Source organism: Oncorhynchus gorbuscha, linkage group LG13, assembly GCF_021184085.1.
Source record: "Oncorhynchus gorbuscha isolate QuinsamMale2020 ecotype Even-year linkage group LG13, OgorEven_v1.0, whole genome shotgun sequence".
Lineage (NCBI taxonomy): Eukaryota > Metazoa > Chordata > Actinopteri > Salmoniformes > Salmonidae > Oncorhynchus > Oncorhynchus gorbuscha.
The window spans coordinates 23,662,647-23,679,820 of NC_060185.1; positions in this window are offsets into that span (position 1 = coordinate 23,662,647).

Genomic DNA, 17,174 nt, shown 5'->3' on the forward strand with positions numbered 1-17,174 from the left:
GACACCTAGGTATTTGTAGTCGTCCACATATTCTAAGTCAGAACCGTCCAGAGGAGTGATGCTGGACGGACAGGCAGGTGCGGGCAGTGATCGTTTGAAGAGCATGCATTTAGTTTAACTTGCATTTAAGAGCAGTTGTAGGCCACGGAAGGAGAGTTGTATGGCATTGAAGCTCGTCTGGAGGTTAGTTAACAGTGTCCAAAGAGGGGCCAGAAGTATACAGAATGGTGTCGTCTGTGTAGAGGTGGATCAGAGACTCACCAGCAGCAAGAGCGACATCATTGATGTATACAGAGAAGAGAGTAGGCCCGAGAATTAAACCCTGTGGCACCCCCTTTAGAGACTGCCAGAGGTCCGGACAACAGGCCGACCGATTAGACACACTGAACTCTATCAGAGAAGTAGTTGGTGAACCAGGCGATGCAATCATTTGAGAAACCAAGGCTGTTGAGTCTGCAGATAAGAATGTGGTGATTGACAGAGTCGAAAGCCTTGGCCAAGTCGACGAATACGGCTGCACAGTAATGTCTCTTATTTAAAGGTACGGTGGAAAGACAGGGTAGGATAGATATAGGTCTGTAGATATTGGGTCTAGAGTGTCACCCCCCTTTGAAGAGAGGGATGACCGCGGCAGGTTTCCAATCTTTGGGAATCTCAGACGATATGAACGAGAGGTTGAACAGGCTAGTAATAGGGGTTGCAACAATTTCAGCAGATAAGAAAGGGCCCAGATTGTCTAGCCCGGCTGATTTGTAGGGATACAGATTTTGCAGCTCTTTCAGAACATCAGCTATCTGGATTTGGGTGAAGGAGAAATAGTGGAGGCTTGGGCGGGTGGCTGTGGATTTATCGGTGGTTTCCTAGCCTCAGAGCAGTGGGCAGCTCGGAGGAGGTGCTCTTATTCTCCATGGACTTTACAGTGTCCCAGAACTTTTTGAGTTTGTACTACAGGATGGAAATTTCTGTTTGAAAAAGCTAGCTTTAGCTTTCCTAACTGCCTGTGTATATTTGTTTCTAACTTCCCTGAAAAGTTGCATATTACGGGGGCTATTCGATGCTAGTGCAGCCAGGATTCAGACGTGGCTAAGACATCCAGGTTGGCAGAGTGTGCTAAAGCAGTGAGCAAAACAAATTTAGAAAGTAGGCTTCTAATGTTAACATGCATGAAACCAAGGCTTTTACGGTTACAGAAGTCAACAATGAGAGCACCTGAGGAGTGAGAGTGGAGCTAGGCACTGCAGGACCTGGATTAACCTCTACATCACCAGAGGAACAGAGGATAAGTAGGATAAGGGTACGGCTAAAGGCCATACGAACTGGCCGTCTAGCATGTTCGGAGCAGAGACTAAAAGGAGCAGGTTTCTGGGCACAATAGCATAGATTCAAGGCATAGTGTGCAGACAAAGGTAAGGTAGGATGCGAGTACATTGGAGGTAAACCTAGGCATTGAGTAATGATGAGAGAGATATAGTCTCTAGAGATGTTTAAACCAGGTGATGTCATCACATATGTAAGAGGTGGAACAACATGGTTGGTTAAGGTATATTGAGCAGGGCTAGAGGCTCTACAGTGAAATAAGACAGTAATCACTAACCAGGACAGTAATGGACGAGGCATATTGATATTAGAGAGAGGCATGCGTAGCCAAGTGATCATATGGGTCCAGTGAGTGGTTGGGCTGGCTGGGGACACGGCGATTCAGACAGTTAGCAGGCCGGGGCTAACAAGCTAGCAGTTTGCAGACCGGGGTTAGCAAGCTAGCAGTTTGCAGACCGGGGTTAGCAAGCTAGCAGTTAGCAGACCGGGGTTAGCAAGCTAGCAGTTAGCCGACCATGGCTAGCAAGCTAGCAGTTAGCAGACCGGGGTTCGCAAGCTAGCAGAAGGGCCTTTAGGGGTTGTTGCGATGGAGGTAAATCTGTTTTTATCTCCTCGTGCGGTGACGTCGATAGACCAGTCGTGGATTAGTAGGGTTCCAAGTAGCTCTAGATAGCTAGCAGGCCACGGTTAGCAGAATGGGCCTTCAACGGACGTCGTGCCTGAAGGGCCTGTTGGAATCCTCGGGCAGATTATGTTGGTATTCCAGTCGTAGAGGATGGGCCGTACCGGCAGTAGAAGGGGTCCGGATATTGTAGCCCAGGAGTGGGCTTCGGTGGTAGCCCAGGAGCCCTAGTCGGGCTAGCTTCAGGCTAATTTGTGCTTGCTCCGGGATGGAAACGCTAGCCAGGAGTGGTCACCCGGGATTGCGGTTAGCTAGTTGTGAAGATCCAGATGAAAATGTTCAGAGATTGAGGTAGGAATCCGGGGATATGGCGAGAAAAATAGGTACTTTATGCTCTGGTTTGAGTCACATTGTACAAACTAGGTGGTAGCTAGTTAGCTGACTAGCTTCAGTTGATGGGTTCCAGATCCAAAGAAACCAGAAATACTTTAGAAGAAAACAGGTCCACGCTACATTGTGTGAGGCGGGTTGCAGGAGAGTATTTAGAAGTTGAGGTATAGGAAAATATTTTTAAAAGTTATGCGAATAAAAATATGTAAAAAGATATATACAAGGGACACGACAGGACAAAGACAAAGATGTCTGGCTGCTACACCATCTTGGAATTGATAGTTTATTATTATTTATTATTTAGTTTATTTTTTATTTAAGCTTTTTTTTACTACATAAAGGTCTACTTACTCTGCTGGCGTCTTGATCCAGTTTATGCCCCCATTTGCAATGCAAACCCAGTGTGTTTTGGGTCATTGTCTGCATTTGGAGAAGAAAAACAGACATTTAGCATAACAGCCAACATTAGGTACAATACTAGAAATATACATGTAAATACTGTAGGCCTAAACAGAACAAAATATTGCTATAATCCTACCTTGAAAGAAAATATGTGGTGAATTATTGTGGAACATAGCAGTCCATGAGGTGTAGGCTACAATATTTGATGTACCTTTTGCTTTGTAAATAGCTAAACTTGTCATCAAAAATGTAATATGGGCCTGGTCCCTGGCGAGACATTGCCCCCCACACATGGAGTTTGAGGGGATGCTTGGGACTCCAGAAGGCCTTTGCCGATCACTTGAATAGTCCCGCTGGAAATGGAATACAATGTAAAATTGTGCAGCAGACAGTAAAGACCAGCAGTAGATTTATTTAAGCATTATTTTTGGCATTATCAGGCCTACAGTACAGTATTGTAACCTACTGTACCAGATCATTTGTCTGGGCTTTCACTCGTAACACAGGCATCTGATGATAGTGTTTGCGAATAGCACTGTCCATGACCATAATCCCCAAGTCTACTGCAGAGATAGCCTGCAAAGTAATGTCATACTTTCCAGGTCCATACCCAAACAGTTCGAACTACTAATTTTGAAAATTACTCTCTCCAGAAATAAGTCTCTCACTGTTGCCGCCTGCTACCGACCCCCCTCAGCTCCCAGCTGTGCCCTGGGCACCATTTGTGAATTGATCGCCCCCCATCTAGCTTCAGAGTTTGTTCTGTTAGGTGACCTAAACTGGGATATGCTTAACACCCCGGCAGTCCTACAATCTAAGCTAGATGCCCTCAATCTCACACAAATCATCAAGGAACCCAAAAGGTACAACCCTAACTCTGTAAACAAGGGCACCCTCATAGACGTCATCCTGACCAACTGGCCCTCCATATACACCTCCGCTGTCTTCAACCAGGATCTCAGCGACCACTGCCTCATTGCCTGTATCCGCTACGGAGCCGCAGTCAAACGACCACCCCTCATCACTGTCAAACGCTCCCTAAAACACTTCTGTGAGCAGGCCTTCCTAATCGACCTGGCCCGGGTATCCTGGAAGGACATTGACCTCATCCCGTCAGTTGAGGATGCCTGGTCATTCTTTAAAAGTAACTTCCTCTCCATTTTAGATAAGCATGCTCCGTTCAAAAAATGCAGAACTAAGAACAGATACAGCCCTTGGTTCACTCCAGACCTGACTGCCCTCGACCAGCACAAAAACATCCTGTGGCGGACTGCAATAGCATCGAATAGTCCCCGTGATATGCAACTGTTCAGGGAAGTCAGGAACCAATACACGCAGTCAGTTAGGAAAGCTAAGGCCAGCGTCTTCAGGCAGAAGTTTGCATCCTGTAGCTCCAACTCCAAAAAGTTCTGGGACACTGTGAAGTCCACGGAGAACAAGAGCACCTCCTCCCAGCTGCCCACTGCACTGAGGCTAGGTAACACGGTCACCACCGATAAATCCATGATTATCGAAAACTTCAATAAGCATTTCTCAACGGCTGGCCATGCCTTCCGCCTGGCTACTCCAACCTCGGCCAACAGCTCCGCCCCCCCCGCAGCTCCTCGCCCAAGCCTCTCCAGGTTCTCCTTTACCCAAATCCAGATAGCAGATGTTCTGAAAGAGCTCCAAAACCTGGACCAGTACAAATCAGCTGGGCTTGACAATCTGGACCCTCTATTTCTGAAACTATCCGCCGCCATTGTCGCAACCCCTATTACCAGCCTGTTCAACCTCTCTTTCATATCATCCAAGATCCCCAAGGATTGGAAAGCTGCCGCAGTCATCCCCCTCTTCAAAGGGGGAGACACCCTGGACCCAAACTGTTACAGACCTATATCCATCCTGCCCTGCCTATCTAAGGTCTTCGAAAGCCAAGTCAACAAACAGGTCACTGACCATCTCGAATCCCACCGTACCTTCTCCGCTGTGCAATCTGGTTTCCGAGCCGGTCACGGGTGCACCTCAGCCACACTCAAGGTATTAAACGATATCATAACCGCCATCGATAAAAGACAGTACTGTGCAGCCGTCTTCATCGACCTTGCCAAGGCCTTCGACTCTGTCAATCACCAAATTCTTATCGGCAGACTCAGTAGCCTCGGTTCTTCGGATGACTGCCTTGCCTGGTTCACCAATTACTTTGCAGACAGAGTTCAGTGTGTCAAATCGGAGGGCATGCTGTCCGGTCCTCTGGCAGTCTCTATGGGTGTGCCACAGGGTTCAATTCTCGGGCCGACTCTTTTCTCTGTATATATCAATGATGTTGCTCTTGCTGCGGGCGATTCCCTGATCCACCTCTACGCAGACGACACCATTCTATATACCTTCGGCCCGTCATTGAACACTGTGCTATCTAACCTCCAAACGAGCTTCAATGCCATACAACACTCCTTCCGTGGCCTCCAACTGCTCTTAAACGCTAGTAAAACCAAATGCATGCTTTTCAACCGATCGCTGCCTGCACCCGCATGCCCGACTAGCATCACCACCCTGGATGGTTCCGACCTTGAATATGTGGACATCTATAAGTACCTAGGTGTCTGGCTAGACTGCAAACTCTCCTCTCCAAACATCTCCAATCGAAAATCAAATCAAGAGTCGGCTTTCTATTCCGCAACAAAGCCTCCTTCACTCACGCCGCCAAGCTTACCCTAGTAAAACTGACTATCCAACCGATCCTCGACTTCGGCGATGTCATCTACAAAATGGCTTCCAACACTCTACTCAGCAAACTGAATGCAGTCTATCACAGTGCCCTCCGTTTTGTCACTAAAGCACCTTATACCACCCACCACTGCGACTTGTATGCTCTAGTCGGCTGGCCCTCGCTACATATTCGTCGCCAGACCCACTGGCTCCAGGTCATCTACAAGTCCATGCTAGGTAAAGCTCGCCCTTATCTCAGTTCACTGGTCACGATGGCAACACCCATCCGTAGCACGCGCTCCAGCAGGTGTATCTCATTGATCATCCCTAAAGCCAACACCTCATTTGGCCGCCTTTCGTTCCAGTACTCTGCTGCCTGTGACTGGAACAAATTGCAAAAATCGCTGAAGTTGAAGACTTTTATCTCCCTCACCAACTTCAAACATCAGCTATCTGAGCAGCTAACCAATCGCTGCAGCTGTACATAGTCTACTGGTAAATAGCCCACCCATTTTCACCTACCTCATCCCCATACTGTTTTATTTATTTACCTTTCTGCTCTTTTGCACGCCAATATCTCTACCTGTACATGACCATCTGATCATTTATCACTCCAGTGTTAATCTGCAAAATTGTAATTATTCGCCTACCTCATGCCTTTTGCACACATTGTATATAGACTCCCCCCTTTTTTTCTACTGTGTTATTGACTTGTTAATTGTTTACTCCATGTGTAACTCTGTGTTGTCTGTCCACACTGCTATGCTTTATCTTGGCCAGGTCGTAGTTGCAAATGAGAACTTGTTCTCAACTAGCCTACCTGGTTAAATAACAGAATTGTCCTGATATCAGCAGGACAATACACCAAATGCATTGTTTTCTAACCACATCTGGATGGATCAATAACAAATGGGAATAACTATCACAGAATAACAGAAAAAGTGGAATAAAGTAGGCTAGCGAAGGCAACAAATTGTTGCTTACTGCAACACCCAAAGTCATCTAATTGTTATAATAGGATTTGAAGCAATACCCTACCCACGTGTGGTCAGCACCGTTTTGGTTTGGAAATGTTAGGATTATTTTGCTCTACAGCACCATATTTTCCTAATATTAAAAACAGTTAAATGTATTCCTGAATTCATTTTCTTTATCCGACATGTTGATGTTTATTCACTCTCTGTTTCTCCCGCTCTCCCTTCCTCTCTGTTTCTCCCGCTCTCCCTTACTTTCTGTTTCTCCCGCTCTCCCTTACTCTCTGTTTCTCCCGCTCTCCCTTCCTCTCTGTTTCTCCCGCTCTCCCTTACTCTCTGTTTCTCCCGCTCTCCCTTACTCTCTGTTTCTCCCGCTCTCCCTTCCTCTCTGTTTCTCCCGCTCTCCCTTCCTCTATGTTTCTCCCGCTCTCCCTTACTCTCTGTTTCTCCCGCTCTCCCTTACTCTCTGTTTCTCCCGTTTCCCTTACTCTCTGTTTCTCCCGCTCTCCCTTAGTCTCTGTTTCTCCCGCTTCCCTCTCTGTTTCTCCCGCTCTCCCTTACTCTCTGTTTCTCCCGCTCTCCCTTACTCTCTGTTTCTCCCGCTCTCTCTGTTTCTCCCGCTCTCCCTTCCTCTCTGTTTCTCCCGCTCTCCCTTACTCTCTGTTTCTCCCGCTCTCCCTTACTCTCTGTTTCTCCCGCTCTCCCTTCCTCTCTGTTTCTCCCGCTCTCCCTTACTCTCTGTTTCTCCCGCTCTCCCTTACTCTCTGTTTCTCCCGCTCTCCCTTACTCTCTGTTTCTCCCGCTCTCCCTTACTCTCTGTTTCTCCCGCTCTCCCTTACTCTCTGTTTCTCCCGCTCTCCCTTACTCTCTGTTTCTCCCGCTCTCCCTTACTCTCTGTTTCTCCTGCTCTCCCTTACTTTCTGTTTCTCCCGCTCTCCCTTCCTCTCTGTTTCTCCCGCTCTCCCTTCCTCTCTGTTTCTCCCGCTCTCCCTTCCTCTCTGTTTCTCCCGCTCTCCCTTCCTCTCTGTTTCTCCCGCTCTCCCTTCCTCTCTGTTTCTCCCGCTCTCCCTTCCTCTCTGTTTCTCCCGCTCTCCCTTACTCTCTGTTTCTCCCGCTCTCCCTTACTCTCTGTTTCTCCCGCTCTCCCTTCCTCTCTGTTTCTCCCGCTCTCCCTTCCTCTCTGTTTCTCCCGCTCTCCCTTCCTCTCTGTTTCTCCCGCTCTCCTTCCTCTCTGTTTCTCCCGCTCTCCCTTCCTCTCTGTTTCTCCCGCTCTCCCTTCCTCTCTGTTTCTCCCGCTCTCCCTTACTCTCTCTCTGTTTCTCCCCTTACTTTCTGTTTCTCCCTTCCTTAGTCTCTGTTTCTCCCGCTCTCCCTTACTCTCTGTTTCTCCCGCTCTCCCTTCCTCTCTGTTTCTCCCGCTCTCCCTTCCTCTCTGTTTCTCCCGCTCTCCCTTAGTCTCTGTTTCTTCCGCTCTCCCTTCCTCTCTGTTTCTCCCGCTCTCCCTTACTCTCTGTTTCTCCCGCTCTCCCTTCCTCTCTGTTTCTCCCGCTCTCCCTTAGTCTCTGTTTCTCCCGCTCTCCCTTCCTCTCTGTTTCTCCCGCTCTCCCTTAGTCTCTGTTTCTCCGCTCTCCCTTCCTCTCTGTTTCTCCCGCTCTCCCTTACTCTCTGTTTCTCCCGCTCTCCCTTCCTCTCTGTTTCTCCCGCTCTCCCTTACTCTCTGTTTCTCCCGCTCTCCCTTACTTTGTTTCTCCCGCTCTCCCTTACTCTCTGTTTCTCCCGTTTCTCCTGTTTCTCCCGCTCTCCCTTCCTCTCTGTTTCTCCCGCTCTCCCTTCCTCTCTGTTTCTCCCGCTCTCCCTTCCTCTCTGTTTCTCCCGCTCTCCCTTCCTCTCTGTTTCTCCCGCTCTCCCTTCCTCTCTGTTTCTCCCGCTCTCCCTTACTCTCTGTTTCTCCCGCTCTCCCTTCCTCTCTGTTTCTCCCGCTCTCCCTTCCTCTCTGTTTCTCCCGCTCTCCCTTACTCTCTGTTTCTCCCGCTCCCCTTAGTCTCTGTTTCTCCCGCTCTCCCTTCCTCTCTGTTTCTCCCGCTCTCCTTCCTCTCTGTTTCTCCCGCTCTCTGTTTCTCCCGCTCTCCCTTCCTCTCTGTTTCTCCCGCTCTCCCTTCCTCTCTGTTTCTCCCGCTCTCCCTTCCTCTCTGTTTCTCCCGCTCCCTTACTCTCTGTTTCTCCCGCTCTCCCTTACTCTCTGTTTCTCCCGCTCTCCCTTACTTTCTGTTTCTCCCTGTTTCTCTCCCTTAGTCTCTGTTTCTCCCGCTCTCCCTTACTCTCTGTTTCTCCCGCTCTCCCTTCCTCTCTGTTTCTCCCGCTCTCCCTTCCTCTCTGTTTCTCCCGCTCTCCCTTAGTCTCTGTTTCTTCCGCTCTCCCTTCCTCTCTGTTTCTCCCGCTCTCCCTTACTCTCTGTTTCTCCCGCTCTCCCTTCCTCTCTGTTTCTCCCGCTCTCCCTTACTCTCTGTTTCTCCCGCTCTCCCTTCCTCTCTGTTTCTCCCGCTCTCCCTTACTCTCTGTTTCTCCCGCTCTCCCTTACTCTCTGTTTCTCCCGCTCTCCCTTACTCTCTGTTTCTCCCGCTCTCCCTTACTCTCTGTTTCTCCCGCTCTCCCTTCCTCTCTGTTTCTCCCGCTCTCCCTTAGTCTCTGTTTCTTCCGCTCTCCCTTCCTCTCTGTTTCTCCCGCTCTCCCTTAGTCTCTGTTTCTCCCGCTCTCCCTTAGTCTCTGCGCTGGCTGACACTTCGTCAGTAGCCCCAAGTCTCTCATTCCGATGTGCTTCATGCATGATCAGCCCTGCATACTGTGCAAATACAGTACATGCGTTTGTCCCAGGAGAATCTAGAACAACTCTGCTCTGTTTTACCATGGGATTTCATGAGCTATGTCAAATGTAGACGACAGTCTGCAATGATTAAAACAGTTACACGTTGATAGTCACATGTAAAACATATTTATGCAGCGTTTGGTGAGGTGCATCTCCGACATCTATTAAAGATTCATTCCTCAACAGAATAATGAGGAAATTAGCAAATTGTGGTGCACTGCGTTATTGTTCATGTTAAAGATATGTCAGCTTATTGTAATGGAGTGAATGTATTGTGATATGGTGAATTATACAGACTTGTTAAGCCAAGATTCATGAAATATGAATTTATGAGTACAAAACGCTCGTTGAATAATTCTACCATTCTATCCAACCTTGATGGGCTATCAGCAGGATAATACACCAAATGCATTGTTTTCTAACCACATCTGGATAGATTCATAACGAATTACTATGGGAATAATTATCACAGAATAACAGAAATATTGGAATAAAGTAGGCTAGCGAAGGCAACAAATTGTTGCTTACTGCAACACCCAAAGTCATCTAATTGTTATAACAGGATTTGAAGCAATACCCTACCCACGTGTGGTCAACTATTTCAGCACCGTTTCACACTGCTCTGAGACAAGCATGGGGACTGGTCTTGATAAATCTACTCCCGAATGGCCACGTTTTACAGTGACATACTTCCCTAAAGGAACCCCTGAGGGTATTTTTTTTATTGGAATAGAAACACCATAATATTTAATCAAAGTAATTTCATTTCTTCAAATCAATCCCATATACTATGTTCTTACAAAAAAGGTTTTAAATTCTCTAGTACAGTCAATATTAAAAAGTCAAACGCTTCTCAAAGACGCCCTCTGGTGGTCAAACTAGCACTAACTAGCATTAATGGCAACAATGACTGACACTTAAATAACGTTGCAACTTTTAAAAGAAGAACCACTGTACCTAAACAACAATCACATGTAATATGTTTATAACTAGCGGAGGAGAGAGAGGGACAGAGAGAGCAAGGGAGAGACAGAGATAAAGCTCTGTCAGAGACATAAATGCATCTTTCCTCTCTTTCAGCATCTTTCTCTTCTCTCAGACATTCTGTGTTTGTGTATCCTCAGCTATTGCTAATATCCTTTAGAAATGGGAGGTGATGCATCATGACCAATGAAACATTTATCACAGGGTGATTTTTCATCCATCAAGCCAAGGAAAGAGCCTCCATCAATATTTCAATGTGCCCATTTGAGGCGTGCGTGTGTGTGTGTCTGCATGTGTGTATGAAAGCTTGTGTGTCAGCTTGTCTGTGTGAGCGTATGTTTGTTTGTTTAAGGCTGTAGTGACATAGAACCATAGGCTGCTGTTTCCCTGTCTTCCGCCAACCCCAACATACTATCACAGATTATCATTACTCTCACTCTATGTGTTCAGCCAGGATGAAAACAGTGTTTAGTCTGCAGGTCTGTGTACTGTATGTTCTGTTATTCTCCAAATCCCCCTGCTCTTCCTGTTGCTGGTCTCCACCCTAACCCTCTCTTCTCTGAGCACTTGCAGCTGTCACACTCGTTCAGAGTTCACCGTGCTGGCTTCAGTCATCCCCCATCAAATATTCATAGAGGAGAGAAGGAAGGGTCGGCTGGTTCTCTCTCTCATCCCTCTGTCCTCTCTCTCTCCTCCCTCTGTCCTCTCTCCCAGTCTCTCTTTCTCCTCCCACTGTCCTCTCTCTCTCATCCATCTGTCCTCTCTCCCAGTCTCTCTTTCTCCTCCCACTGTCCTCTCTCTCTCATCCCTCTGTCCTCTCTCCCAGTCTCTCTTTCTCCTCCCACTGTCCTCTCTCTCTCATCCCTCTGTCCTCTCTCCCAGTCTCTCTTTCTCCTCCCACTGTCCTCTCTCTCTCATCCCTCTGTCCTCTCTCCCAGTCTCTCTTTCCCCTCCCACTGTCCTCTCTCTCTCATCCCTCTGTCCTCTCTCCCAGTCTCTCTTTCTCCCCCCTCTCTCCTCCTTCTCCTCCCTCTCTCCTCTCTCCCAGCCTCTCTCTCTCATCCCTCTTTCCTCTCTCCCAGCCTTTTTCTATCATTCCTCTGTCCTCTCCCCCAGCATCTCTCTCATCCCTCGGTCCTCTCTCCCAGTCTCTCTTTCTCCTCCCTCTCTCCTCTCTCTCTCTCCTCCCTCTCTCCTCTCTCTCTCTCATCCCTCTGTCCTCTCTCCCAGTCTCTCTTTCTCCTCCCTCTCTCCTCTCTCTCTCCTCCCTCTCTCCTCTCTCTCTCTCATCCATCTGTCCTCTCTCCCAGTCTCTCTTTCTCCTCCCACTGTCCTCTCTCCCAGTCTCTCTTTCTCATCCCTCTGTCCTCTCTCCCAGTCTCTCTTTCTCCTCTCCCAGTCTCTCTCTCCTCCCTCTCTCCTCTCCCAGCCTCTTTACCGCTGGGTAAAGTTGTATTTGTCAGGTAGAGAGTAAGTGTTAGAGGTTAATGGTTCACTGTCTCAGGCAAAACCAATGAGTTGTGGCATTCCTCAGGGAGCAGGCTTGGGCCTCTACTGTTTTTACTGTATATAAACACTATGAAAGATGCCTGTTCTTGTTGACTTTTCCTTTATGCAGATGACTCCACACTTCTGATGTTGGAGAACATACTTAGCACAGAGCTGCCTAGTTGACTACTAAAATATCTGTTAACTCCCTGGGATGCATCCACGATGGAAGCTTGAGAGATGTGAGCATGGCCACTAAAGTGCTAGGGAAAGTTAATGCCAGGACTACATTTTTGGCTAAAAAGTCCAAGAAACCACTGCCCTCATTCAATGCCATTTTGACTATGCTTGTACTTCCTGGATTGGGGGCTTATCACAGTTTATGAAGGTGAAGCTCCAGATAGCCCAGAATAAGCTGATCAGGGTAGTATTGAAGGTGAGTCCACATACTCACATAGGCAGGAGCTGCTTTCAGAAACTCAACTGGCTGCCTGTTGAGGCTAGGGTGTCCCAGATTAGACTGGATTTGGTTAACTGGAGTATTTATGGTTCTGCACCCAGATATCTAACTGATTACTTTCCACATGTTAGGGATGACCACAATCACAGCACCAGATCAGGTGTTGCTAACGTGTGTTTATACAGGAGTATATGATGGGAAAGGTACTGTCTTGTATACTGAAGCCTCAGAGTGGAATAAGTTACCGCTGCCCATAAAAATGACATCCTCTCTGGGCAGCTTTAAAAATATATAAAAATCTGTTTGATGTCTTCTGCGCCCATATGAATGTACCATATGATGTAACTGCAATGATGAGATAGATGTTGTTCAACTTCTTTGTTTTTATGCTTTATTACCTCGCTGTCATACTGTGTTCAACCATGTTCGATCTTGCCTAGCAGTCTTGTCTCAAGGACCATAAGGGAAATAAGTCCTTTATTGTGTGCTATCCTCAATAATTGTATTCATGAGCATGTACAGCTTTTTCAAATTTTATGTGTGCTTGTTTTTTAAATGGTCAAATTAATAAACTGAACCTCTCTCCTTTCCTCATCTCCCCTCTCCTAGTCTCTCTCCTCTAATCCAGGCTCTCTCCTCTCCCTCTATCCCAGTCTCTCTCTCCTCCCACTCTCTTCGTCTCTCTCCTCTCCCTCTCCTCTATCCCAGTCTCTCTCCTCTCCCTCTCCTCTATCCCAGTCTCTCGCTCCTCCCTTTCTCCTCATCTCTCTGCTCTCCTCCCCCTCTCCTCTATCCCAGTCTCTCTCCTCCCTCTCTCCTCTCTTCCAGTTTCTCTGCTCTCCTCCCCCTCTCCTCTAGCCCAGTCTCTATCCTCTCCTCCCTCTCTGTCTTTCTCCTCTGCTCTCTCCCAGTCTCTCTCCTCGCTCTGTCCTCTATCCCAGTCACTCTCCTCTATCCAAGTCTCTCTCCCAGTCTCCCTCTCTCTCTCCCAATCTCTCTCTCCTCTCCTCCCTCTGTCCTCTCACCCAGTCTCCCTCTCTCTCTCCCAGTGTCCCTCTCCTCTCCTCTCGTCCCTCTGTCCTCTCTCCTAGTCTCCCTCTCTCTCTCCCAGTCTCTCTCTCCTCTCCTCCATCTGTCCTCTCAGCCAGTCTAACTCTCTCTCCTCTCTCTCCCAGTCTCTCTCCTCTTCTGTCCTCTCTCCCAGTCTCACTCTCTCTCCTCTCTCCCAGTCTCTCTCCTCTCCTCCCTCTGTCCTCTCCCATTGTCTCCTCTCTCTCTCCTCTTTCCCAGTCTCTCTCTCTGTTCTCCCTCTGTCCTATCTCCCAGTCTCTCCCCTCTCTCCCAGTCTCTGTCTCTCTCTCTCCCAGTCTCTCTCTCTTCTCCTCCCTCTGTCCTCTCTCCCAGTCTCTCTCCTCTCTCCCAGTCTCTCTCTCTCTTGATTGTTGACTTGTCTCTCTCTCTCTCTCCCCCAGTCTCTCTCTCTCTTGGTGTTGATTGTTGACTTCAGGAAGCATAAGAGGGAACACGCCCCGGTCCACATCAACAGGACTGCACTAGAGAGAGTCAGCAGTTTTGAGTTCCTTGGGTTCCACATCACCGAGGACTTGATCTTAAGCAACAACACCACCACCACTCTTGTCAAGGCGGCTGAAGAAATTTGGGGGCCTCTCCGAATAATAATGCTGCACAATCGAGAGAGTCCTGACCGGTTGCATCACGGCCATGGTACGGGAATTACTCCGTCCACGACCGCAAGGCCCTGCAGCGTGTGGTGAAGACGTCCCAGTACATCACTGGGAACGTGCTCCCACCCATCCAGGACATCTACTGAAAACAGTGCCTGAGGAAGACAATCCTTCTCACCCCCCCCCCCCCTTTAAGATTTAGATGCACTATTGTAAAGTGACTGTTCCACTGGATGTCATAAGGTGAATGCACCAATTTGTAAGTCGCTCTGGATAAGAGCGTCTGCTAAATGACTTAAATGTAAATGTAATGTAAATGAAGACCCACAGCATCGTCTAGGACCCCACACACCCCAGCCACGAGCTGTTCACTCTCTTACAATCGGGAAGATGGTATAGGAGCATAAAGTCTGATAGAAACTGTCTCTGAGCCTGTTGGTATCTACAAGCCATTAGCCTGCTGAACACTTGAACTGGACTGACCACCTGCTCTGATTATCTGCACCTTATTACACATGCGCACACACACACACGCGCGCGCGCACACGCACACACACACGCACACACACACACAATTACTGCTACCAGACTCTTATTTACTATAGCAAATACTGCACAATTAAACAATTCTGAGCCCAATCCCCCGTTTCTCTGATACATGTGTAGATATCGAACAATAAATAGTGTCTTCCTGTATTATACTGATGATCAAATGTTTATTTCATTCTACTGAGCCATTTACTTTATGTTCATAGTCTTATAATGTATTTCTTATTGATGTGGCATTGTAGAGAAGGAACCCTCAAGTAAGCATTTTGTTGGCCAGTGTATACCATGTGTATCCTGTACATATGACTTAATACAACTGGAAACTCATTCCAGGATGGCTGGATATAACTGAAAAAGACATCAAGGGATCACAAGGAAAACACACACACATCATCAACAAAGTCATATTGTGAAGTACATTCACATATACACACAGAACAGAGTAGACCAACATTAACTGTAGCAGGAGAACAGAGTAGACCAACATTAACTGTAACAGGAGAACAGAGTAGTCCAACATTAACTGTAACAGGAGAACAGAGTAGACCAACATTAACTGTAGCAGGAGAACAGAGTAGACCAACATTAACTGTAACAGGAGAACAGAGTAGACCAACATTAACTGTAACAGGAGAACAGAGTAGACCAACATTAACTGTAACAGGAGAACAGAGTAGACCAACATTAACTGTAACAGGAGAACAGAGTAGTCAAACATTAACTGTAACAGGAGAACAGAGTAGTCAAACATTAACTGTAACAGGAGAACAGAGTAGACCAACATTAACTGTAACAGGAGAACAGAGTAGTCCAACATTAACTGTAACAGGAGAACAGAGTAGTCAAACATTAACAGTAACAGGAGAACAGAGTAGACCAACATTAACTGTAACAGGAGAACAGAGTAGTCAAACATTAACTGTAACAGGAGAACAGAGTAGACCAACATTAACTGTAACAGGAGAACAGAGTAGTCCAACATTAACTGTAACAGGAGAACAGAGTAGACCAACATTAACTGTAACAGGAGAACAGAGTAGACCAACATTAACTGTAACAGGAGAACAGAGTAGTCCAACATTAACTGTAACAGGAGAACAGAGTAGACCAACATTAACTGTAACAGGAGAACTGAGTAGACCAACATTAACTGTAACAGGAGAACAGAGTAGACCAACATTAACTGTAACAGGAGAACAGAGTAGACCAACATTAACTGTAACAGGAGAACAGAGTAGTCAAACATTAACTGTAACAGGAGAACAGAGTAGACCAACATTAACTGTAACAGGAGAACAGAGTAGTCAAACATTAACTGTAACAGGAGAACAGAGTAGTCCAACATTAACTGTAACAGGAGAACAGAGTAGACCAACATTAACTGTAACAGGAGAACAGAGTAGTCAAACATTAACTGTAACATTAGAACAGAGTAGTCAAACATTAACTGTAACAGGAGAACAGAGTAGACCAACATTAACTGTAACAGGAGAACAGAGTAGTCAAACATTAACTGTAACAGGAGAACAGAGTAGTCCAACATTAACTGTAACAGGAGAACAGAGTAGACCAACATTAACTGTAACAGGAGAACAGAGTAGTCAAACATTAACTGTAACATTAGAACAGAGTAGTCAAACATTAACTGTAACATTAGAACAGAGTAGTCCAACATTAACTGTAACAGGAGAACAGAGTAGACCAACATTAACTGTAACAGGAGAACAGAGTAGTCAAACATTAACTGTAACAGGAGAACAGAGTAGTCAAACATTAACTGTAACAGGAGAACAGAGTAGACCAACATTAACTGTAACAGGAGAACAGAGTAGTCCAACATTAACTGTAACAGGAGAACAGAGTAGACCAACATTAACTGTAGCAGGAGAACAGAGTAGACCAACATTAACTGTAACAGGAGAACAGAGTAGACCAACATTAACTGTAACAGGAGAACAGAGTAGACCAACATTAACTGTAGCAGGAGAACAGAGTAGACCAACATTAACTGTAACAGGAGAACAGAGTAGACCAACATTAACTGTAACAGGAGAACAGAGTAGACCAACATTAACTGTAACAGGAGAACAGAGTAGACCAACATTAACTGTAGCAGGAGAACAGAGTAGACCAACATTAACTGTAACAGGAGAACAGAGTAGACCAACATTAACTGTAACAGGAGAACAGAGTAGACCAACATTAACTGTAACAGGAGAACAGAGTAGACCAACATTAACTGTAGCAGGGGAACAGAGTAGACCAACATTAACTGTAACAGGAGAACAGAGTAGACCAACATTAACTGTAACAGGAGAACAGAGTAGTCAAACATTAACTGTAACAGGAGAACAGAGTAGACCAACATTAACTGTAACAGGAGAACAGAGTAGACCAACATTAACTGTAACAGGAGAACAGAGTAGACCAACATTAACTGTAGCAGGAGAACAGAGTAGACCAACATTAACTGTAACAGGAGAACAGAGTAGACCAACATTAACTGTAACAGGAGATCAGAGTAGACCAACATTAACTGTAGCAGGAGAACAGAGTAGACCAACATTAACTGTAACAGGAGAACAGAGTAGACCAACATTAACTGTAACAGGAGAACAGAGTAGACCAACATTAACTGTAACAGGAGATCAGAGTAGACCAACATTAACTGTAACAGGAGAACAGAGTAGACCAACATTAACTGTAACAGGAGAACAGAGTAGACCAACATTAACTGTAACAGGAGATCAGA